At 39.1% G+C, this 26946-nt stretch overlaps 1 pseudogene; it reads right to left on the bottom strand.

Annotated features, from left to right (window-relative positions):
* The window catches only part of LOC142055063 (small ribosomal subunit protein uS5m-like), a 71142-nt pseudogene that overhangs the window by 31791 nt on the left and 12405 nt on the right, over positions 1-26946 (bottom strand).

Below are 26946 nucleotides of genomic sequence, written 5' to 3'. Positions count from 1 at the left end.
CAGCCCCACAGAAAGAGATCTTGGGATTTGGGTTGACGGCAAGCTGAAAGTGAGTCAACAGTGTCCCCTGGCAGCCAAAGGGCCAAATGTGTCCTGAGCTGCATGAAACACAGCATAGCTAGTCAAGGGAGGTGATTGCCCCGCTCTGCACTGGTGGAGTACTGTGTGCAGTTTTGGGCACCTCAGTTATAAGCAAGACATCAAACTATTAAAGAGTGCCCAGAGGAGGACGGCCAAGATGGTGAAAGGTCTCGAGGGCAAGACTTATGAAGAGCAGCTGAGGTCACTCGGTTTGTTCAGCTTGGATAAGAGAAGGCTGAGGGGTGTCCTCATTGGAGCCTACAACTTTCAAGGGGGGCAGCAGATAGGGAGGTGCTGATCTTCTCTCTCTGGTGACCAGCGATAGGACACGAGGAAGTGGAATGAAGATGTGTCAGGGGAAGTTCAGATTGGACATTAGGAAAAGGTTCTTCGCTCAGAGGGTGGTCAGTCACTGCAACAGGTTCCCTACAGAAGTGGTCACAGCCGCAAGCCTGTGAGAGTTCAAGAAGTGTGTGGGCAATGCTCTTAGTCATAGTTTTAGGTAGTCCTGCGAGGAGCAGGGGGTTAGACTCAATGATCCTTATGGGTCCCTTCCAACTCAAGATATCCTATGATTCTCATTACTTTACACACAAAGCTACAGGGTTGATTTATGCACCATATATTTGTATAACAAGGTTTAATCAAAGCACAATCCAAATTTTGACAAAAAGTCCTGAGGAATTCATTTGGTCTGTGATAGTTCAGTGGCCATTACTGGAGGCTCAGATTCTTCCACTCTGGTGCCCAATTATGCAAAGGAAGTCACCTTACAGCAGCTGTTTCCAGAATGGCAGTGCTGTCTCACAACTGCCTCTGCAGAATGCTCCGCAAGGATGCCTTCCTCCACCCTGCAGCTGACCTGAAGAGACAGAGGCACAGTTTCCTGCTCTGTGGGGCTCCCCAGGCTAGTGAGGTGGGCTTCCGGGCACAAGGAGCTGAACATGGCTCTAAGATCTCACCCCACCAAAAAGTGCTGCAGGAAACACTGAATTTCTCTCAGCCCCTTCTCCTTCACCAGTAAGATCAAAACTTAGGAACAAGAAAGACTTGGCCAAATCGTATCTTATCTGAGGGCTTTCTGATGCCCCCAGCTGGAAGTAGTCTATTTTCCACACTGTACATGTTTCTAATGGATCAATCATTTTAGGAACTATTAAGTCCTTTTAGCACATTTATTTATATAATACCTAGTAATTTTGATACTTCAGTTATCTGAAAACCAAACTTCTGGACACAGATAGTGAGACTTGTGGTAGCAGTGGCCAAGTAGTTTCCAACTCTAAAATTAGAACGCAAGTAGAAGAGAAGGGAACATGCAAGGATAGAAAGCCAACAACTGCTCTCACTTCCAGAGCTGCTCCCTTTCTAGATGCTATGCATCACCTGATTCTGAACTGGGACCAAATGAGTTACAAGAAATCAATTTATTCCTGAAGTCATTATTCCCCCCAACAAAGTTTATACTAGTTCTATGGTTTCCATAGCAACTAATGTATTTGAAATGAAAGAAAAACTAATAAGATAAATGGGAAGCATAAAATATCTTGCGATAGTGTGGGTGTATGTAGCACTAACTGTTAACGGTCTGCTGTGGAATGAATTGCAAATTGCCTTCTTCAATAATGGCTTTTCCATAGAGAATTAACATGGGTCCACATATCTGCATTACTAATGCTTTGCATTTCACAAGTAAAAAAATACAATAATATTTATCGTATTTGCAATAAGTATCTTCTCTGACCACATTCTGAGTTGTGTTTCTGTTGAAATCATTAAGAATTTGGGTCACTACAGTACTGGTAGTGCTAAGGACCTTACCCTTTAGCTTGAAGTTTTGCTGTCAGGCAGCAAATATCTTGAGCGACAACAATTTAGTAGTCAGCTAATATCACTTCCCACCAATCAAGGCACTGCATACAACCATTTACACATTGGAAAGCTACTGTATGTTTAAAAAAAGGTGACAATGTCATGAAATGTAAGAGATTAATTATTTTTAAGTCTCTGTAGCTTCTCAACTTACCACAACAAAATTATTCTAAGGTGATTCAATGATTTTATTAAATACCTAGGTCAGATATGCTGTTATGTAAAACATTCCACACTTCCACAAAAAAAGCCCTAGTCAGCCAGGGTCAGAGTTCAAGAGTACAGAGAATAATTCAATGAAGTCCAATCAGGAGTAAGTTTGGGAAAAAAGCACGTGGGAGTCAACCTTATTACGTGCAAATAAAGATAGCAGGATTTACAGCATATATTAGATCTTATTTACTAAAACCCATAGACAAGGAAAATACCAGAAACAGACATCTTTTGTCAGTTACTACTTTTGATTGATAGATATTTTTCAAGTGAGATGATGCAATACAACCTGTTTAGAAATGAGGGTGGAAACAAGACTTGCATTAGTCTTGTCATAACCATCATCCTTACCATGTCGATAAGCACAAAGTGTGTATATAAAACTATGAATGGGAAATTCTGACAGAGTATTTTTCCAGAAGATACAAATATCATAGGTTAAGACATCTAGGACAAGTGAATATTCTACTACTTGAGCAGCACACAAAATGAGATCTTCATTCCACTCATTCTCTGCCCTGAGCTGCCCCTCCCCAGCTTCAATTAATTATTTATTTTACAAGCAGAATTATACAACTTCCTACTTGTAGTTTTGCCTGAGAAATAACGCTAGCACTTTACTACGTTTCTTATTATGGTTGTACATAAACTATTAAAGCTTTATTTGCAGGCATTCGCCATTTCAGAGTTGTCAAAGCTGCCTTTGGATTAGGTATTATTTACTCAATAGAGAGGATAAGGCCACAATGGAAAGAATGACAGATTATGTCATGCAGTTGAAACAGAATACCAGACTAATTCCTACTGCTATAAGATTGACTTAGCAAAGACTGGTTAAATAATTGCAAGCTCAATAAAAAATTCTGGTAATTATTTAAAGTCTTTGAAAAGATTTGTAATGCTTACCTCAATGACTCTTGTTTCAAAATCTTCAAAAGTTTCTGTTGGGAGAAAAATGGGGTATTACATTTCCTTGTTTTATTTACCTATCAGCACAGCTCCCTGCAGGTGGTATAATTTAAAAAGGACACAATTTTTAGGTAACTGTAATTTATAAATTAATCTCAGCAGTAAGTAGAAAAGGTAAGAATAATTTGAACAAACATATCTTAAGTGAGGTTTACTAGTTACTTCCTTTTTAAGAGACCTCAAATATGTTTTTATACTTGACTCTATTCATTCGATCTCTTTTAGAATAAGGTCAGTGAAGAAACAGCATGTAGCTCTCATTTATAAAGCACAGGGTTTTTTCATTTCTTTAGTAAAACCCATGTATGTGAAGAAAACTAACTTAAAGAAAATCTAGCTAAAATAACTTCCCAGAAAGTGTAATACTACTCTCATTATAATTACAACACAGTTCCTGTTATAATTAAGAGATGACAACTGTTAAATACATTAATTGTGCTCTACTAGGGATCCCAGCCTCCACCTGCAATCAGTATCTCATCTTGTTAAGTACCATGCATGCAGCGAAGTAAGATGGAAACTGTCTCCAATGACTGTCCAATCTAAATAACTAGCGTAGCAAAAAGGAGGAAAAACAATCAGTTTTTAATGGTTAAGCAAGACATATAAATTTAACTGGTTGGTTTGAACATCACACAGAAAGCAAAGCTGATAGAAAAACTGAGACATCCTCAGAATCTGTTGATTATTTTGATCACAAGCTAAACCATATAGCCTCTCCAAATTAAATCTGAAGCTTTCTTTTGGAAATCACTGCAACTTACCACTTACATTGAAGCATTTTTGTTAAATTATATCCAATATTCTTCCTAATAATTTCCAACATAGCAGAAATGCTAAGAAAAACAACTATCCACGGTGTGTTATGAAAACAATGTTTTCACTTTTCACTGGCTGGCAGCGTAACTGCCTTCTTCCCTAAATACTGCTCTAGAACTGTAAATGAACCCCAAATTTCATTTACACTGAGCAAAGGCTGTAAATGTTTAAAAAATAAAAAGGTAAATCACTAAATGGGTCACTTCCATCATGGCCAAACTATTATTCAATATTGTTCAGAATATTCTCAAACTTGTATTAGGCAATCAAAAGGGATTCAAAGAAATTGCAAGTTTTTCTTGATACATACTTCTGTGAAATTCCAGGAAGGGGAGAAGGAGGATAAAACAAAGCAATACATAGCCACTTCTTATAATCAAGAATCACATTGCCTGACTTTTTTTTCCCCTTTCAATTTCAGATTCTGCCTGAAAAAAACCATTTGCAACCAAAGACAATTACAGCATCATTTATTTTGTCTAGTAACAGTTAAGGTGTTTTGCATTGTAAAATAAACATCACTTCTACGTCACATCTGTGTTCAGGTCTTTTCATCACAGTGGTAATGAAACACTGAACACAGAGCTCTCTTCAGATAAGCATTACATATTCAGCTCTAAGTGCTGAACATATTCTTTAGTGTCACTGCACAGAAAGTTAAGTTTCTGCTGTCATTAGAAGGGACTTCAAAGAAGTATATGTTTGGGGTTTTTTTTTAATGTCTTACAACATTGTGGGGGAGGAAAGAGCAAGAATACTGGAAAGCTCTGGGCATGATGCGGGCATCTACAGGTACCGCCTCCAAAGACAGAAAGTCAAATGAGAAAGCATTTCCATGCAAACAGCAGCCCGCTCAGATCTTTTCCAAAGGCCTTCACCTTGACACATGAAAAGTCAGCAAGCAGATCCCTGAGGCTTGACTATCAGCAGTTCCACTAGGATTTCTCAAAATCCATTTTACGAAAGCAGGCAAAATTGCTGCAAATCATGGATACTGCCAAAGAATCCAATTTTCTCTGAGTTTCTATTTCAAAACCTAATGACCGCACAAACACATGAATATAAATTGCAAATGTATTTGTTTCCTTTTATGCAATTGAGAGTATACTTATAATTGATCTACATTTTAATACAGATACATTTTCCACAAAGAGTGTTCTATTATCAGCTTGGTTGTGGGAAAAAACCCTAACTTTGAAAACAATGGACAGTGGAGCAAAACGCAACGTCTTGGTACAAGAAGCAGAATAGATAAGAGATCCTTCCAGCCTCCTGCTTTTCCAATTTATCTCATGAACAAAAGCATTTCAGTGTAACATAGACAAACAGTGTTAATTAAAGCATTTAATACTTATTTTATTTGGTGTAGTCACAGTGAGATTCTGGAGAAAGGCTGGGGAGCTGAAAACAGTATAATGGTGAAGAACTGGAGACTCATTCCTTCACCAAACATTGCTTTATCGTTTACACATAACCTCCAAGATGATCATAAACATGATCCTCTTGGCACAATTCAGAGATTTGTTAGTCTACAAGAAGTAGACTTCTAGCTCACAGTAGAGGATATGAATGCCAACAGGCACTCTGTTCCCCCTCTGAAACCTCTCCGGTTGCATGGAAATACTGTAAACTTGGAAGAAAAATAACTATTTGCAACTGAAAAATATGGTCTTTCTCTACTCATAGCTAGCACAATAAGTAAAGGTGTAGTGGAAGAAGATTGCCCTGCAAGAATGGAGCATATAAAAATCACAGTATGTCCCCAATTATTTTTTTAAAAACACAAACTGGTCAATTTCAAACAAATTTGTCAGATGTTGAAGGCTATCAACATGGAGGTTTCTACAAACTTCTTGTACCTGTTTCCATTAGGAAATATGAATGCTGCTAAAGGAAGCTGCAGCATATGCTCAACCTCGTTTGCTACTACAGAATCTAACATCAGAATACTAAGAAGGGCTGAACTGCGGTATCTCAATCAGAGCTCGTGCTTGCTTAGACATCAGGGAATCCAGCCACGCCACAGCGTCAGGACAAGAGGATTCATTGCATTTGGTGATTTCAGGTCTATTCCTCCTACCACTTTGACAGTGCTTTGCATGCAGCCAATGTCCCAGTTCCTCTGCAAAATCATTAATTATCTGAACAAGAAGATGCTGAAAGAACTATGGGGATCTGAAAATCCCCACAATTTTAGCAGATTAAAAGGAAATCAGTGTATACTAATTGGAAACTGCTTTTTCTCAAGCACATTTATAATACAAGCTAACAGTTTCGTTTTCCTATTTTGACTGCAGTACCCTTTCTTCTTTTTGACAGAACTTGACCTGGCTATTATAGCCCTCCACACAGCCAACTTTAATGCAAGTAATCAACATCAACAGTATCAGCCAAAAGCAAAATCAAGGAAAACACCAGAAGGTAAAATTCAGACATGCATAAATGTTGTTTGCAACAGCTGTCACCTCTTTTAATGGAATATACTACTTAAAAATATATTTGAATTTAAAACCAACATAGTCTGGTGTTCAAAGTATGGAACTAGAACCGTGAAATTTTCTTGACTTTCTCTGTATTCCACCACTGACTTATGGGGAATTTGGAAAAATTAATTAATTTCTCAAATCTTCTATTGTTCAGTTTTAAGATTCGCTGACTGCCAAGTCCATTCTCACACCATTACCTCCCACAAAAGATCTGCTTTCAAGGTAATAAAATGAAATGCAGGGAAGTAAATAGAGGAAATCTTTCATTTGTATACTGCAGAACTATGCTGATATTAAAATAGAATGCATTGGTCTTAAAATTGAAGACAACCAAAAAATACTTGAAGTGGTGGGCAGGCAATCTCTCCTTAAATTCACAAGGTAAATCTGAGGGAAACAATGTATCTCAGATACTATGGAGACAGAAGCCACAAAATCATCTATACCAGCTACAGCAATGGAAAACCTGAAAAGGCAACAGAGTAGTAGATAGCAACAACGGCATGAATATACAAAGCAGAAACGTACAAAAATACCAGCGTAACTTCAGTCTACACAGACAAAGACATTAGATCACACTGGAAAGACAATGCTCCCTCTACACAATGGCTTGGTTCAAAGCATGCCTGAATTTTTAATTAATGCCCAATAGAATGTAACCAGAAAATATTCACAGACAGAAAGAAATTAATCAACAAAGCACCAGGCAGACAGGGGAGCACAGATGACTGCAAAAAGATCAGGCAACAATATAATTGTGATTCCATACACGTAATTTCCCATTTATGTTGACTTGTTGCGATGTATGTTCCAAGATCCAAGCTTGCACTGGGGCAAAGAGAGTTCTGAAAACATGAACAAGCTGAACTGTTAGAATGACTGGAGTATGCAACAAGCCTGAAACAACAGTGCTAGAAAACACCTTTCCTAGCTCATCTTACTATAGAAGCCTATGGAAAGACAACAATAAATATACAAGCATCATTAAGTGCTTCACAAGAAAAACTCAGCTGAATATGAGTAACAACTCATTTTCATATTCAAATACTTGGAAAGGATTAGTCTTCTAAATGTTAAACAATACTATTGAATTTCTAGTGGTCTGAATGACAACACTGCAAAAAAAGTGAAGGTCACCTCTCCACTCCACATATAGGGCCTCTAGTTTCACTACGATATTAAAAACTAGGCAGCAAATAAATAAACAAACATTAGTTACATTCAAACTACATAATCTTTAACTGTATTTCATTATAGGAACTAGAAAAAAAAAAAAAAGCCTTAAAAGATCCTGCGGGATAAATCAGAAACTATGAAAAACATGGCTACATTTCATATTCAAGACAATTGTTGATAACAGAAAAATATTTCCATACTTCAAGACTCCTATAACAGTCTACAACATAATACAGTACTCTGTAATATAGCATAATTTCATAGAGTCTGTAATACCTATATTAAACTAAGCAGTGATTTAACTGGTATTAAAACAACTTGTTATTTGATTTAGCTGCCTTGCTTCATGTATGGCTATATAAGACAGAAGTATAAAATTGATTTTCAATCACAGGAAAAGTTTGGATCTCACTTTCTCTGAGTCCCTTACCAGAAAGCCTAAATAAGACTAAGACAGATATTCAGTTTTCTTACCTCCATTAGGACCTGGGTCAGGAGGATCCAGAATGACACCTCCCCAGCAACTCCCACTCCATCCTCCCTCTCTCTTCACTTTTATTTTTCTTTTCTTCTCCCATGTATCTCTCTGCTGAACAATTTGAGACTGAATTCTCTCTCGTTCTTCTTTTTTTTCGCTGAGTAACTGCCTGGACTCTACCACTTTGTATCACAGGAACATTAAGACCAGGCCAGAGGAAACCGGAGCGTCCTTAAGAATAACAGAAAAAAAAAATTATTATATTTTATGCCAAATTAGAACTGAAACTCTGCACACTGGAAAAATGCAATAAAAGGAAAGGTTCTCACATATTTCAAGTGTGTTTTATGACACAGAATTTATATTTAAAAACGAAGAACAACATTAATCAACATCAGTATTTTTTTAAAAGGCAAATCAAGCAGTTCTGACACCACAGAAATTAACAGCAATTTGTCAATTTATTAAATCAAGAAACACTATACATGAAAAGGTCAAGACATGTCTCCAGCCCCTTATTTGTCAATCTACCTTCACCGATCTCCTGGCCTTTATTGAGATTCTTCCTTAGCTTCTTCTTCCTTCTCTTTCCTCTTCCTTTCTTCACGCCCACACCAGTTTCTGCCAAAGCTCCTTTCCATAGCTCATCAGCTGTCACTGAAATAAAAAAGCATTCATAAATAATGTACAAGTACAGCTTATATTGGAAACTGAAGCTGAAAAAACCCAAAACCTTGAAATGTTAACCCGTGCTTGATCTTTGCTGGGATTTAAACTGTAGGATTACTGCCTTGCTAAGAAAGTGATTTCCTACGACGTGTATGTGTATCTGGTGCAGAGATGCGCCTCTACTCCTGATGACTGCAATCAGATAGGTACACAGGAAGGTGCATGGTTTTTAAAAGGATTTTCAAAATCAATTTAAAGGCAAACATTCCTAACCAGTAACCAGTAAGGTATTAAATCCCAGGTCATTAAAAGAAAATAATGTGTTAGTAACTCAGAGCAGCAATACCTGCAAGCACTTATCCAAGGGCAATTATCAATGACAGTAAACTCGAATCACTCCTAAAAATATTCAAAGTTAGCCCACTTTAAAAGCCAAAAAATACACGAAGTTAACCAACAAAGATCTGCTGTTGTTCTCAGGTTCTGACAAAACAGGAGGTTTCCCTTTTTGCCTGTACAAATGCAAAGGAATGTAAGGAGGAAGGAAGACATAGTAGTGTTGGGTTGAGGGTTGGGCTTGGTGATCCTAGAGGTCTTTTCCAACCTTAATGATTCTATGATGAACGTAAGACACTTTGAACAGCCTCATCGCAGAGCTCGGGCTTTGGTCAGGCCTCCTCACTCAGTAGCCACGTACATGACATCCACTATGATAAGACGTTTCACCCATCGTATGAGAGCATGACTTAGAAAGCACATATTTGGTAGTTATCTTCAAAGTACTGTTTGCCCAACTGATGGAAATATATGATATCCTCACCAAAACAACCACAAAACCTACACCAAAATGAAACTGGTGATGTGAAGAAGACATCACAGACAACGTTTCATCCTGTTAGTCCAGACAAGAAGGCTATCACCATGGAATACACAAACATCACCATTGTTATATTTGCAGATTAATATTATTATGTGTTTCACCCAGGGGCAGTGTTACTATGGCAGTTTCAATCTCTTGTCTTCTCTGATTAGAAACTGATTTTGTTTATTGAAAGTCAGTAAACACTTTTAACCAGGGAAATTAAAATAACTATGCTCAAATGGCTACAGCTTCCGAACAGCAATTCATCCTTGTTAAGATTAATGCATGGAACTACTATGTTGACAACACAGCGAGGGACAGGCACTATCCAGGATTTCAAGAGGTACCACTAAGTGCCCAGGTTAATTTTTGTATTGAGTATGTTTGTATACACCGTCAAGGTGGCTCTTCCAAAGGTACGACGCCCACCTTTTCTGTCAAAAATCCTTTTCAAAGTGGGGTGCATACCTGTGATTCTTTTTTGAGAAGTATAATCCTAAATCAAGTGATCAAAGCTCAGTACATCAGAAAGCAAACATACAAGGAAGGACGCACAACACAACATGTCCAGGAAGCTACAAAATAGTATTCCCTCAAGATTGACAAGAGTAGAATGGCCTAGAAAGTCACTACATACCCACATAATATATTGTGGAAATAGTACAATAAGCCGAAGTATGTAATGCAGATTTCGCCTGTATTACAGACAAGTGGAAATTGTGTATTACAGACAAACAGAAATCCCCATGGATTGCACATAACAGCAACATTTATCACACTTCTTATATGCTGTGAGGTAAGAATTGTATTGGCTCCTGGGTAGGCTTTAGTATTTGTAAAAAAGAAACTTCTATCTGAAATTACACTCCCTTTTCTAGACATTCAAGTAAATCCCAATGTCCAGAGGTTTATGGTTAAAAAAAAAAAAAATCCCACAACAGTAACTGTATCAAATAGCTCAAAACCAGTGCCTGAACTGTCAGCCACTAAAAAAAATTCCAGCTGATTACAACAAACTGATGCATGTATGTGTGCTAAATGCAAAAAATAAAATCATAAAAAACAACCGTAAGCTGCACAGAACTCAACAAATAGAAAAATTTCACTGCTGACTCAGCATGTTACTTTCAATAAAACCAAACTGTGACAGGTACTAGACTGTCTACAGTAGTGAATATTACCCTAAGGTAACACTGCATTAAGGTTCAATGTAGAAAAAGACTGGTGGTAAGCAGGTAATGCATGATGCAGCTTTTCACATTCTAAGGTGGACTGTAAGACTGCTGCATGAGTTGGAAGGCTGATGATCAATCATGTTAAGCTTCTTAGCTTATTCAGAAAACACTGTGTAACCAGCAATCTCTTTTTTTAAAAATGATATTCCTGCTAGCCTGGAAACATCGAATTACAATAAAGGTATTTACATTTTTCTTTTTGTGGCCTACTGAATTTTGCTGAAAGCATGCTTTATGAAAGCTGATTGCTAACAACCACTAATAGTAAGTTTGTATGACACTACTCTGTGTTGCTTCATCTACATAAAAGTTGTTTGTACTGTTCTGCAAAGGATTTGATTTTGTGTCTTTTTATACAATCCTTGAATTTCAGGAACCCTAGTGCTTACTTCAGAGGAAGATGCATATTAGGCCACATCTCCGTAACTCACAAGTATTACCAGACTGGCTGTAATCCATATCAGAAAGCAGTATCCTAGATCCTGATAAACTGAGATTAAAAGATTTCTTTGCTTCCTTAAAATGAGTTCCCAGCTTGCTTAGAATATAAACTACAAAGAAAGACAAATATCAGTAAGTTGGAAAACCGAAGGGAGTAAAACAGTTGAGCAGGCTCACTGCTTTCACTTATAAGCAACTCTTCCTTAAGTTTCCTGATGACAAATAGCCTTGTGGCAGCACAGCAGCAGACATCCAAAGACATTAATATTAATGATGTAATAAAAATACTAATGAACATGTTATAATAAATACGCTTCTTTCAATGTACTGTTGCCCACTAATGCCATTACATCTATGCATCTGTATTATATTAAAGAACTTATTAAGGTCTTTTCAAACACTAACATTCTCTTCCAGGTTTTAGCTTAGAACACATACTGTCATTTGAGTTCTCAGTTCTTGGAGAAGTAAGGAAGAGGGTCAGCAAGACCGCTACCCTGAACTTCAGAAGGGCAGACTTTAGATTGTTAAGGCATCTGGTTAACAGAGTCCCTTGGGAGGCAGACCCACAGGGCAAAGGAGTCCAGGAAGGCTGGATGTTATTAAAGAAGGCAGTCTCAAAGGCGCAGGAGCAGGCCGATCCCATGTGCCGTAAGTCGAGCAGGCGGGGGAGAAGACCGCCTTGGCTGAAGAGTGAGCTTTGGCTGGAACTCAAGAGAAAAAGGAGAGCTTACCGCCTTTGGAAGAAGGGGCCGGTGACTCAGGAGGACTACAAGGATGTTGTGAGGTTATGCAGGGAAAAGATTAGGAAGGCAAAGGCCCAGCTGGAACTTAAACTGGCCGCCACCGTTAAAGATAACAAAAAATGTTTTTATAAATACATCAGTGACAAAAGGAGGGCCAGGGAGAATCTCCCTCCTTTGTTGGATGTGGAAGGTAACCTTGCCACGAAAGATGAGGAGAAGGCTGAGGTACTTAATGCTTTCTTTGCCTCAGCCTTTAATAGTCAGACTGGTCATCCTTGGGCTTGTCGGGCCCCTGTGCTGGGAAATGGAGCTAGTATGCAGAATGAAGTCCCAGCTGTTGAAGAGGTGGCAGTCACCGACCTGCTCCTTCACCTCGATGTTCACAAGTCCATGGGGCCGGATGGGATCCACCCGAGGATACTGAGGGAGCTGGCAGAGGAGCTCGCCAAGCCACTCTCCATCATTTATCAGCAGTCCTGGTCAACCAGGGAGGTCCCAGGTGACTAGAAACTAGCAAATGTGACACCCCTCTACAAGAAGGGTCGGAAGGAGGATCTGGCCTCGGTGCCGGAAAAGGTCATGGAGCAGATCATCTTGAATGCCATTACGCAGCACATGCGGGACACCCAGGGGATCGGGCTCAGACAGCGTGGGTTTATGAAAGGGAGGTCATGCCTCACTAACCTGGTCTCCTTCTGTGATAAGGCGACCCACTTAGTGGATAAGGGGAAGGCTGTGGACGTTGTCTGCTTGGACTTTAGTAAGGCCTTTGACACTGTCTCCCACAGCATTCTCCTGGAGAAGCTGGCTGCTCACGGCTTGGACAAGTGCACTCTGTGCTGTGTTAAAAACTGGCTGGATGGCCGAGCCCAGAGAGTGGTGGTGAATGGAGTCAAATCCAGTTGGCGGCTGGTCATGAGTGGTGTTCCCCAGGGCTCAGTGTTGGAGCTGCTCCTGTTCAATATCTTCCTTGATGATCTGGATGAGGGGATTGAGTGCACCCTCAGTAAGTTTGCAGATGACACCAAGCTGGGTGGAAGTGTCAATCTGCTGGAGGGTAGGAAGGCCCTACAGAGGGACCTGGACAGGCTGGATCGTTGGGCCAGAGCCAACGGTATGAGATTCAACAAGGCTACGTGCCAGGTCCTGCACTTGGGTCACAACAACCCCATGCAACGCTACAGGCTTGGGGAGGAGTGGCTGGAGAGCTGCCTGGAGGAAAAGGACCTGGGGGTATTGGTTGACAGATGGCTGAACATGAGCCGGCAGTGTGCTCAAGTGGCCAAGAAGGCCAATGGCATCCTGGCTTGTATCAGGAATAGTGTGGCCAGCAGGAACAGGGAGGTGATTGTGCCCCTGTACTCGGCACTGGTGAGGCCGCACCTTGAATACTGTGTTCAGTTTCGGGCCCCTCAGTACAAGAAGGACATTGAGGTGCTGGAGCATGTCCAAAGAAGGGCAACAAAGTTGGTGAAGGGTCTAGAGAACAAGTCTTATGAGGAGCAGCTGAGGGAGATAGGGTTGTTTAGTCTGGAGAAGAGGAGGCTGAGGGGAGACCTTATTGCTCTCTACAACTACCTGAAAGGAGGTTGTAGCAAAGTGGGGGTCGGTCTCTTCTCCCTAGTAACAAGCGATAGGATGAGAGGAAATGGCCTGAAGCTGTGCCAGGGGAAGTTTAGGTTGGATATTAGGAAAAACTTCTTCACCGAAAGGGTTGTCAAACATTGGAACAGGCTGCCCAGGGAGGTGGTTGGGTCTCCATCCCTGGAGGTATTTAAAAGAAGGGCAGACGTGGTTCTTGAGGATAGGTTAGCAGTTCGACTTGATGATCTTAAGGGTCTTTTCCAACTTTAACAAATCTATGATTCTATGATTAGCAGGTGAATTCTATAAAAGGTATGATATTTCAACGTCTTTCCTTCTCCAGACACCAACAGTTTTGCCACCATCTCCAAAAAAACCCATGAAACATGAAAGAGCATCTGCAAAGGGAATGTGCTGCTTACATATTCTATTACAAATTGCTTGATAAATTACACAGTCTAAACTCAACTGCTTAATAACCACAAGGAGACATTTTTTCCTGGAGGCAGGTCAAAGGCTTAAAAATCAACTCCTCTAGGAACCAAGCCTCACAAACCTCACTATGCTTAAGTGCAGAGGGCATTTCCTTGACCTTATCTTACCTTCTCTGAGGAACACATGCTTACCCATCTACAGAAAAGAGAACACACTCTTGTCAGATCATTTACATGGGGCCTCAAAAGTAGCCAAACAAATTCATAGAAGAAAAAGCCACCTAGAGCTATACGTTCAAAAAATTCCACGTCACAAATCACTGAAGGTTGTGAGGTTTTTCTAAGGAAGCATCCCTACATGCTCATCCAATTCTTACTTTCTTCCCATAGCATCAGCTGGTGTTGGAGACAGGATGCTCAGTTAGGTGGACATTTGGTCTGATCATGCAAGGTTTTTCTCATGTTCTACAATTTTAAAATTACGCCTCTAAGACACTACTGTAACGTACAGTTTTCCTATTCAGTATCTGCTGGTTTTGAAAGACACTTCTGAAAAAACAGTATAGGCTCCATAAGTTCTTAGAAAAAACACATATTTCTACCACCTCACCAGAACTGGAAGCACTAAGGACTGATAAAGAATAGGCCAAGCATTAAAAAGGTACGAAAACCAAATGATGGGCCTGTCCTCAGAGCTGGTCTCTAGGTATAGCCAAAATAGGATGAGAATAGGGAAAACAATATGGCACTTATTTGTACAATTTCGCCTTGTAGGAGTTCCAGTTGTAGAACAAGACATGATTGACATCAAGATTTTAACATCATAGAAGATATTAAAAACAAATCCATACTCACTCTTCTCTGACATAGTTGTACTTTCAAAAGTCTACTGTTATGGCTAACATTTTAAGGACACGCATCTCCGATAAGAACTATGCAACCTTGTATTAGACAGTGAAAAGTCTGTTCATGTCCTAGATAGCTTATAAACAAATTCTTCACTACTGACAGTTGCATTTCAGTGTTTGTTCTGAACAGGCAAAGCTGACAGAGAGAGGTCATTCTGTCAGTGTTCATGAACAATTAGTATTAAGTCATCCTTCTAAAGCAGGATATGCTGAGAGTCCAGAAAGATAATGAAGTTAATCTTTATAACACTTCATAGAATCATAGGATTATTAAGGTTGGAAAAGACCTCTAGGATCATAAAGTCCAACCATCAACCCAACACCCCCAGGCCGCCTAAACCATGCCCTGAAGTGCCACATCTACACATTTTTTTGAACACCTCCAGGGATGGCAACTCCACTACCTCTCTGGGCAGCCTGTTCCAATGTCTAACCACTCTTCCAGTAAATATATTTTTCCTAATATCCAATCTAAACCTCCCTTGATGCAACTTAAAGCCATTTCCTCTTGTTCTATCACTAGTAACTTGGGAGAAGAGACCGACCCCCACTTTGCTACAACCTCCTTTCAGGTAGTTGTAGAGAACGACAAGGCCTCCTCTTCTCCAGACTGAACAACCCCAGCTCCTCATAAGACCTGCTCTCCAGACCCTTCACCAACTTTGTTGCCCTTCTTTGGACAAGCTCCAGCACCTCAATGTCCTTCTTGTACTGAGGGGCCCAAAACTGAACACAGTATTCAAGGTGTGGCCTCACCAGTGCCGAGTACAGGGGCACAATCACCTCCCTGCTCCTGCTGGCCACACTATTCCTGATACAAGCCAGGATGCCATTGGCCTTCTTGGGCACTTGAGCACACTGCTGGCTCATGTTCAGCCATCTGTCAATCAGCACCCCCAGGGCCTTCTCCACTTCTGACTATATAGCCAGTATCTAATACTGGTATTAAGATAAACACAGTAATCCACTCACTTTTAAATTACACAAGTTCTCAGTGACAACTCCACTGCCAATAAATCAATACCCCATCAAATAAGACTTTTTAACATGGCACTGAACTGACATGATGAAATTAAATTATTAAGTGTTGAGACTGCTGAGGTACAAGCAGAGCTGGATTATTCCAGTTAAACTGGGTTTTATGATCTCTCCAAAAAGACAACTGCAACCCTCTCTGTCAGACCTAACTACAGGAGTACTAAACATTAGGCTTTCCTTGTAAAACGACAGCTTTCTTCAGAAGCCTGAAAGGCCCATGAGTAGTTAATTTTTTAAAAAACCTTGGGTTTTAAAAAGCATTGGCTTTTAACCTATACTTTCTTATTTTTGATAACGGATCACAACAAATTTTGTCATTATTCTACCAATTTAACCAAAACAAGGCTCCAAAGCCAAAGAGAACTATGGTCAGATGCTTCCTCCATTTGTGAAATGGAAGACCGCAATAACTAAAATGCTGTTCAGAAATCTTATCAAAACTCTCAAACTTCTGGTAAAGCTACATATCTAGTAACAGCTACCTTCTGGTAGAACTGATTGATGCATAAACCTGCTAGTTACGGTGAATTACACCATTAAATGAAGCCTCAGCCACATGCCAGGGTGCTGAATCATTGTAAAATTGAAAGTCCTGTACTTTGTTTAACCTGCATGTTGCTGATGATCTCAGAAAATTAATCACTCTAACACTGTCCTTGTAAGTTACGTACCTTTCCGTTATGGGAAAAAATTAAAATTTACAACTAAGAATTTTTTAGGAACCAGTGTTCAAATTACATCAATCTACAAAATGTCCCAATAAGATGCCTCTATGTATTGATTGTTTGGTACTTCGGGTTCCGTTCACAATTTCCATGCTAAACGAGGGGGGTTTTTTATAATTTCATGGCTACTACACAATCACCAGATGCCCAGAATCAATTACCGAAGAGCAAGACAAACATGCCAATTCAGGAAAAAAGTTATTTAGAGAAATTAGAGAACACAAACACTCTGCACACTCTTGTTTCCAGGTGGCCATCAGAACTCCTCACCCTAAAAGCAATGCTTTTCTTCTGACAGGTTGTGTGCAGCGTTTCAACTGTGCATCTCTTATAAAAATTCTGCAACTGTACATTCAACATGCAGTTGTTCACAGTATTTGAACAGTTAAAGCAGCACTGGACATTCAGTACATCTTCACTATGGTGAGTGATCCTTAAATATCTTGAACGGTGAATTTGTTGAATCAACTTAAGGAACAGCATAGGCCCCAGTGCTGCAGCACGTAAATAACAACAATTTCTCTAGCTGTGCACAGTGCACCGTCATGGTGGGAAGTTCTCCATCTGGACTTCTGAAGCCCTTTTTCTCCTGCTAGGTACAGTAATCTTGAGAATAGTGGCATCTCTCATTAATTTCTGAGACTCTGATCTTAAGCTTTAACTAGTTACAAAAACAGCCTGAAAAATTCACAATAATTTGTAGTCTTAAGCATGTGTATGGTTTATTTCCATTAGTTTTAAAGAACAAGGGATTCATGCTTTATTTTTTTTTCCTAACACACACAATCCACCCTCCCCACTGGATCTAAGTTACTAAGTCACTAAATTTGAAGTTATGAAAACATATTGTTGCTTCTACTTGTGTCACCTTGTACATTTTAGTGAAATTCAACTCCCCATCTTCAACACTGTACAAAGAGTAAAATACACTGCAATCACAGATTCACAGAAAAATTTACATTACAATGGACTTTAAGAGGCCCTTGATCTAATCCCACACTCAAAGCAGAGACAACCTCAAAGCTAAATTCAATTTCAAGATTATGTGAAGATGGCCAGAGAGTTGCTCAGTCATATTTTTAATATCTCTAGTAAAAGAATTTCTACAACCTTTTTGGAGCCCCCACCTTGATCCAGTGTTAAAGCACCCTCACGATAAAAAACTTTTTCCTACTGCATAACCAGAATTTTCCTTGACCAAACTTGTGTTCACTGCCCTTTGCTGCTTGCCTGTACACCTCAGAGAAGTGTGTCTCGGTCTTCTTTAGAAACACAAAATTGTTTAGGTTTGAAGGCAGCACAGGATTTCACCAACTCCAACCTCTAGCTCAAGCATGGCTACCTCAAGCTGGCTCAGTTCTTCTATCATGAAGTGCTCCTAAAATATCAATTAGCTAAATAAATCTCATTTATGCACCTGAAGAAGCAAACTGATTTACAATTATAATCAGGTTGCCAAGAGACCACCTGCACAAAAAACCTAGCCTAGAATTCCTGTAACAGAACTGGGAGGAGAACAAGATTTTTCTGAGCCAACTCATGTAAGCAGAAAAAATTCCTTACGTTCCATGTTAGGGAAGCAAAGAATAAAAAACAGTGCCTTCACTCTCAAAACTTCAGAGCCAAGGTGAGAACAGTAACCTAAGCCTGTGTCTATAATAAAAACTTCAATACTCAGGCAACCACTGGTATGACTGCCACAGCAAAACTTCCAGTGGCAACATATGCTAGAAGAGCTTTTCAACATCAAATTCTAGGTTCCCTATTAAGGCATCTATTCCCTAATAAGGCATATAAGATGCATATACAGGTTGCAGCTTACAGAACACAACTACAGTACAGAAATCACCTAAGCTGAAAACTATTAGTAATATGTAAAGAGCCTATTTTCCACATAAATTAGGCCTACAAAGACAAAAATCACAATGAAGTAGAAACAAAAAAATCAAGAACCAGTGTAAGTTAAAAGAGACTCCAGGTTTTTAATGAACTCATAGCCATCAATAAGACTGGAAGAACAATAGAAGCAGCTTCTTTTTTTACTCCTTTGCAAGCACATTCTGAAATAGTATCTATTAAAGAACTGAGCTTAAAGCTTTTTTCTCTATCAGTCAACAACAAACAATCAGGTCATTAAGTTACCCAAAGTTAAAAACAGATGAGAAGATTTTTGTATTTTATACAACTAACACTTGGAATTCTTAATTCAAATTAATGCTAAATCTATTTTGGTTTAAAGGAAACTTCCTTGAAGGACCCGAGGTATTCCACTAATATGAATTTCCAGCTGTTTTAAAAATACACAAAAAATAATGACTGTAGAATGGCTTAAAAATAGTGTTTGTATTTAGCTATCCACAGCCAGCACAGCCGGATAAATGTAATATCTCACATACACTATCTGATGAAATAATTTTCACGTTTAAAAGTTTGTATAAGAGAAATCTGAACTTCAGGTCAATTATAGCCTACCTCATGTGGCTGCTCAAGGACAACACGGCAAGAAAAACTGATAGTAGTGATAGTTGCCAGCGTAATGGGTGCTTGATCCAGCAGCTCCCTGAAGAAAGCCCAGGAAGAGTTTGCAAGGGGAGTGAGGTAGATGTAGCTGGCTCAGGACAGGAGACAGAAGGCAAAGGAAGTGATGGTGATCCTTTCATCCAAAGGAAAGGGTCCTTTAACTTAATTCAGTAGTCAAGACACCCATCTGGAATCTGCAGACCCAAAAGCTACTTGATTTGCAGGACTTAAGTGCAAGGTCCTGCACCTGGGTCAGGGCAATCCCCAGTACCAATGCAGGCTGTGGCATGAAGGGATTTAGAGCAGCCCTGCGGAGAAGGACTTGGGGGTACTGGTGGATGAAAAGCTAGACATGAGCTAGCAATGTGTGCTCACAGCCTAGACAGCCAACCATAACCTGGGCTGCATCAAAAGAAGCGTGGCAGCAGACAAAGGTGTTGCCCCAAAAACTTGGCTCTGTTACCTGGTGTGCATTGCCCAACTTACACATGGAGCCAAGGTATTTTCCTTTATTATGTAAACGCACAGATATGGGTGCAAGGTACAAACCAGCACACCACTGGCAGAAACTAACAGTTATTTATACACAAGATATTAATATAATACATATTCATTATTATTCTGTTAAATGACTCGTTAAAATTCTTCACCTACCATGTAAATGACTATGCATGCCCACTATGATTTTGAGACTTTTACTTCCTTAACCTTTTGGGTTGGCAGGTTTCCTGAGTGGGTGGTCTTTGAGTTGGTGGTTGTGATCTCCCTCTGCCAGAATTACCTTTCCCCTAGTTTCACTTAAATTTGGCGACACTACATAGTCCTTCACAGCCATTAACAAAGCAGACTTTCATTCACTTTGGGGCTTTTGTTCTACGACAGAGGTATATGCCACAGTATTGTTAGGGTAAAGTGAGATAAGTGAATCTTTATCAATATCAAAAGGAGGTGATTCTGCCCCTCTGCTCTGCGAGACCCTACCTGGAGTGCTTCGTCCAGCTCTGGAACCCTCAGCACAGGAAAGACATGGACCTGTTGGAGCTGGTCCAGAGGAGGGCCATGAAAACGGCCAGAGGGGTGGAACACCCCTCCTATGAAGAAAGGCTGAGAGACTTGGGGTGGTTTAGCTTGGAGAAGAAAAGGCTCCTGGGAGACCTTACAGCAACCTTTCAATACTTACAGGGGGCTTATAAGGAAGATGTAGACAAACTTTTCAGCAGGGCCTGTAGCAGAAAGACAAGAGGCAATGGTTTTAAACTAATGGAGGGTAGATATAAGGAATTTTTTTTTTTACTATGAGGGTAGTGAAACACTGGAAGACGTTGCCCAGAGAGGTGGTAGATGCCCCATCCCTGGAAACATTCATGGTCAGGCTGGGCTGGGCTCTGAGCAAACTGATCTAGTTGAAGATGTCCCTGCTCCCTGCAGGGGGGTTGGACTAGATGACCTTTAAAGGTCCCTTCCAACCCAACCCAATTTCTGCAAGAATATATGTCTGTCTGTTTTTTCACTAATTCCATTCCAAAAAAACACTCCCAAGAAAGAGCTTTCTGTTTCCAGCCCCCTCCTCACTAGTATTTAAAAGATTCCTAGGACAGAGGCTGGCACAGAGCAGCCTACATGAACTACGCTAACCCTCGAGGATTTGACAACGAACTGCAATTTAAATTGCTTAGGTCAGGAAAAGGAGTGCTCAACTGTATTTTTAAATCTGGGCCTTACCATGTCTTACTATCCCTCTCAACAGTCTTATAAAAAGTGTCTAATAACAATAACCTTAACTACACAGCATTTAAGATAAAGGTGCTAGGCAAAAATGTACACAGAGCAGTGTCTTAAGAGTAAAACCTACAACTCACTGCAGTGGCTGAACATGAATCAAACATGAAGCAAATTATTTAGATGTCACTTTCAATTGCACATGTGAACATTTAATTTCAAGTGCGATACTTACTAGTGGCTAGAGGCAATCTCACAATTACATTAAATAGTTAATTCCAAAATGGAAATGAACCATCCAAAACAAAGATGGAGTCTGATTTTATATCCCTTCATAAACTTTAACTGAACTCATATACTGTTCAGAGACTGTCAACTCAGTCCATATCACCAGTTATTCCCGACAAGTTATGCTTCTGATAGAGCATTTTCTGTTAGTTTTACAAATGGAATCTTGAATTCAAGACTCACTCGGCCTGGTTAAAGATACTTACGGAAACTATTTAATTATTTTAATAGGTTGAATCCTCTCCTCCACAATTCAAAAGGGAATACTGTGCAGATGATAATACAAATAGATTTTTTTTATGAGAGAAAAGTGGAACAATGGCATACTAATATTGGATGGATTACTTATAATAGGCAAGATTCTGAAGCAGTTTCGTCAAAATCAGTGCATTCATCCCAAATTAGAACTGCCCTTGCTACTTCCTTTATATCCAAACTGCGACTGTCTGCCATTATGTGACATAACCATTTCTTGACTCCCTGTCTAATCCCAGTCTGCAAGCAGAAAAGCATGGACCCATAAGAAATGAGATATAGTGCTGGATTACTCTCAAGTTTCCTAAATGACCACACTCAAAATACCTTCTTCAACTGCAAAAGAGACCCCTTACATTCTAAATGGAAGTGTATAATGCATATCTGGTATTGAGTTCTGCTGAAAGAGAATGAGAAGATTAAAAACTCCCCTTCTCCCCCAAAGTGACAACTTAAAAAAGGGGCTGCTTTACTAAAATATGTGTTCCTTTTCACAACTCTGCCTCAACCCTCTTAAGATATCTTCTGAGGATATGTTAGCTCTACAGCGCCTTTATTCAAACCTAGGAAGTAGTAAAGAATATAAAGCATTCAGTCTAGACAGCGCATTAATGAGTCAATTAATTTGGATGCAGGATGTATCTAACTGTGGAACTGCAAGAATCTGGACACTGAAAATGTCTGAGAAAGACAAGGTCTATTGCAAGGCCATAAAGAGGAACCTGAGGCCGTGTAAGAGAAGTACCATGGGACAGATACAAGATAGTTTTAGATGAACTTCACTAACTAAAAATTAGAACTGCCCATACATGAAATGTTTCCACTGAAAATTTAAGCTCATTTCTACTTCTCACTGCTAGCTGGATTTTCAGAATACTGAAACCAGAAAAAAACCCTCATCTACTACCAAACCTTCTGGCTTCTGTTTGGTTTTGCTAATACAAGGCTAAAGCTTTAGGCGCTACCTGCTTATTCATAGAAGTTTAATAATATCATAAAAAAATGCAAAAGTTCTTGTTATGTGGATTGCTGAACAGAATTAGTTTAGGCATGTCTGAAAACTTTTTGGCAGCAAAAAGATGTCTCTATAATATATTACTGCCATAGGATAGCATGCAAAAGTTTTGGGCAGCTTCCCCAAAACCAGAAACAGATCTTTTGCACTATGATAGTACAACAAAACTTCTGGAGCTGGAATATATTATCCTGAAAGATGCATTCATACTGCTACACAGACACAGTGAAGAACTCAAACTAACGGCAAACCTTGAGCATGCTTTTGAAGTACACTTGGCATTAGGATTTCACATTTTTTAAAACTGGCAATTTAGCACAATGCCAGCAGGAAATTGCAGACATAGGATTTTCAGGTTAATCACAATTCAAATCCTGAATAAATCCAGCTACAAACCCCGTCATTAACAGACTAAAAATTTGTTAGTTTAAACAAAGAACCAAAACTGCTGTAAATTTTCCTGACAAACATCTGAGAAATTTTATTTTTTCTTCATAACCTCTTATTAAAAACCCAGGACCTTAAGTTAGATGATAATGCTGTTGTAAATGCTACTATCTTTTGAAGGTTGCTTTGACTATTAAAGCTTTAATTCACAGCTTTTTTTTAATAAACAATAATTATTACAAAGCTGGCCTCAGCGTCACCAGATGGATATGGAAAACAGAGATTTCAGTGAGGTTTGAAAGCTAAACACCATTGTCCTGGTTCATTTCCTCAAAACAAAATAAAAACCAGAGGCCAAGTGCCTTCACAAAAGTTACACTGAACAGTAACAAATTAAAACCCAATAAAATAGCCCCCCCTCCCATTAAGTACAATTAAGGCATTTAGTACAATTAACTACAAGTAAGGCATTTAATATTCACTCCCCTTTTTCTGACTAAAGCCAATTAGCCAACTATTCTTCAATGCCTTTGTAAAAGGAAAAAAGAAAAAAAAGCAAGCTGTTGTATATTTGGAGGTCTTTACATCCTTAATACTGAAACATCAAAACTCTTCATATGTTACTACTGACAATGAAAAGTGGTAGCTCAGTAATTATTTACCTGGAGTGCTCAATTCTTTAAAAATGAAAAAAAAAATCATATTTTCACTCTGACTCTTAAATTAGGAATGGCAGAAGAATTGAATAATTTAATCCAAAGAAAACTCACATAGGACTAAAAAAATTTAATATAAGATATAATTAAGGAGCAGGCTTTCAGGAACTGCTGTTTCCAACACAGAACACAAACACAGATTTATACTGAGTACAATTGCTTCCATAAGCAAATCAAAGCCTCTACAGACAAAACGTATTACTCTGAGTATGATTTTTATATTGTCGGTCTAAATGATTCTCCCTTGATTGTAACAATCTAGTTCTATAACCTCTGAAAAACCATCATATTCCTTATTCTGTATTCTAACCTAAGAAGAAACATCACCTAGCAACACAGAAATTAGGTTCTCTTCATTTCTTCCCAAGGACTACTAATGGATTTTCAATACTGTGAGTAGGAAAGCTTAATTTTTATATAGTCTCAGTGTCAAATAAAAGTTCTTTATTCTCACATACACTTGGATACACAACGAATGTTGAGAAAATTGTGCTTGCTGGTTTGGACAATTGGGGTCAAAGATAACTCCTACGGCTGGGAGACAGTCAAATCATTTCAGTATTCATGGCACATCTGTGTGCCTCTTGTTGCCTTCAGGAATGACAGCCCATATACTTCAACCCAATTCTGTGGCTATCAAATTTAGATGGTCTATATCCCACATTTTCCTCACCTACAGGCCAGATAGATACATACTTGTTCCATTAAACATACAGCACTTCCTATCAGTGTTTCTGAACAACTGAAGCTCAAGCATCTGTTCAGAAAGTCTGGACTGGTGGCGTTTCCCCAGTGTGTGTGCCTGCACGTAAGAGCACATAAATGTACTGAGAAGTACGGGAAACAGACCTGCCCTATTGTCTCAGATAAAAGTTGGACTGAAACAGGCACAAGCAACACATTATCTGCAAGTACCAGGTCTACTGAGACGCACTGAAAAAGGAGGTAAGACTTTTCAGAGGAAATTATTTATTTTTTAAACATGATCTGAAAAACCTCAGGCCTTTCCACACCTCTAAATAAGCATGTGAAATTGTTAAGTAAATGGAAACTGAACTGCTTTCCATAGTGAGGAGGGTGGAAAGGGGAAAGGAGGGAGGAAGGAACAGAAGCTAAGCCTGGAATAACAAGATCATTTTATATTACTTCATGACAAACTCACTGAAATATGTCATTGGACAAGAATAAAACCCTGTGTTTGTTTCTGTTAGAGTTGCAGGAGACAGCTATCTGGGTAAGGATCACAGACTGCCTAGGATAACTGCAGTTCCTTCTATTTAAATGAGTTAAACTTGTTTAATAGTTAAGTTGAAGGTACAGATGACCCTACTACCAAGAGCATGTTAATATGTTTAAAAGTATGATGGAAGAGAAGTAAACCTTCACTAAAGAAATAGAAAAGTATAGTCACCTTTCTCAGTCACAACGGACTGTCATTTGGCTGACATTTTACCTGATAATTGTTTCACATAAAATGGTCATATCTGCGTTTTTAATGTTACCACTTCTGAAGCAACTGCACTGCTAGAGGATATGAGTGATTTATACTGTTAGTATCTACTTCATTTGAATTTTAAAGATTTTGGGTTTGACTTCTGTAAAAGAAACTCTTCTTAGAATAACTGTACTTTGAAATATGAAACCTTCAGTCTTCCAAATCTGATGACTACTGTCTCTGCTGAATACATAAAGGAGGTATACTTAAATACTTCCAAGCTGTTACATCTTATTAATTAAGCCAGTAGTTTTAGGTAGTTTGCCTAAATACAACCTGTTTAAAATTTTATTAAGTCAAACAATGATGCGATCACAACAAACATTTTTAATTCACTCATCTTACAAACATCTTTAATTAAGTCATTTAACAAGACAGCTGGCAAAATTCCTGGTAAAACAGACCTCATCTAGACTTTATGAATACGAATGTAAACATAATTAAGGAAACGTCTAACCTACAAAATGTAATCACATTGCAATCACTTGCAGCACTATATTTTAAATTTAAGATAAACAAAATAACAACAGTGATTAGCTCCTTACACATTCTTACCTTGTGACTGCTTGGGTGCCTAAGAAAAAGTTGTGAATGAATTTTTCCTGCAGCTGGCATCCTTAGAAAACCTTTACCAGGCAGAGCCTCTTGTTCACACTGCAACCTTCTGCAGGTCTTTTGAGACCTCTCTACCCTCAGTTGTTTGAAATCAGTCAATGATCAAAGTTAACTGGGTAAGACAAACTGACAGCCAGCATGACTGCTTAAACCCCACTTCTTCAGCAAATGTAAAGAAAGCAAATACAGTATTCTGCCTCTCCACTGTTGAGAAAAATAGGATGGCACCACCATTTCTGAAAGCCTAATTTTGCAGAGCTCTTATAAACAGTCAAAAACTGTGACTCTCAAACTGCTGCCATTATGTCCTCCCTAGACTATGTTCTTACTATTCCTTCTCTTCCACTATGGGATAGGATAAGGAACTGCAAAACAAGTGGAATGGCTCCTCAGCCACCTCAGCTCACAGTCCCAAGAGTGAATTTAAACAGCCATCATTTCCCAATTATGTTAAGCATGTGTGTAATTCCTTTCAGGACTGGAGGAAAATACTGCAGCTGGCCAGACAATTAGCAGGACATTATCGACAGCCTTTGTTTAACACAGTATTGCATTTTAGTTATTTCATTTTGAGACAGCACACCTTGAACAGGTGAGCCTGTGGCTCAAAAATTATTTTGAACATAAACACACAATTTATGCTTTCAATAAAGGACTAGGAAACAGAGGGGGAGGTGTTTCCTCCTTCCATCCAATGAAATATATTAGATGGATTCACTGTAACATAAATGAAGCCCTTGCTTGCTATTAAAAGATGATAAACTGACATTGTTCATGCACTTCCGTCAATTGCTGTAGTTGCAACTATAATTTCAGGAGATATGTAACTCGCATAGATACAAACGGTTATAACACATAGATTTTCATGGGGCTGTATCTCTCCAGAGCAAAATTTTCTTTCCTACTTCTGTTTACTACAGATAATAATTTTAATCCAACTCGAGACTTACACGTATTGAAGAAACTGCTTTGTCTCCGTTGCTCAACAGTCACATTCCAGGGGGCAGAGATGGAACACCGTGTCTGGAAAGCCCATGCCAGGCTAGAATACGAACAGCAACTCCCTTTCACTGGCACAGAAGAAAACCCTGAGAATGAAGACAGACAGGTGTTTATATACAGCACATTTTCTTCTTTAAAACAGCATTTCCTGAAAACATACATACCAGAAGAAAAAACTGTACTATTTACTCATACAGC

Source organism: Phalacrocorax aristotelis, chromosome 3 (genome assembly GCF_949628215.1).
Source record: "Phalacrocorax aristotelis chromosome 3, bGulAri2.1, whole genome shotgun sequence".
NCBI lineage: Eukaryota > Metazoa > Chordata > Aves > Suliformes > Phalacrocoracidae > Phalacrocorax > Phalacrocorax aristotelis.
The sequence above is the reverse complement of the archived record's forward strand: the minus strand, read 5'-3'. Positions and strand labels throughout refer to the sequence as shown.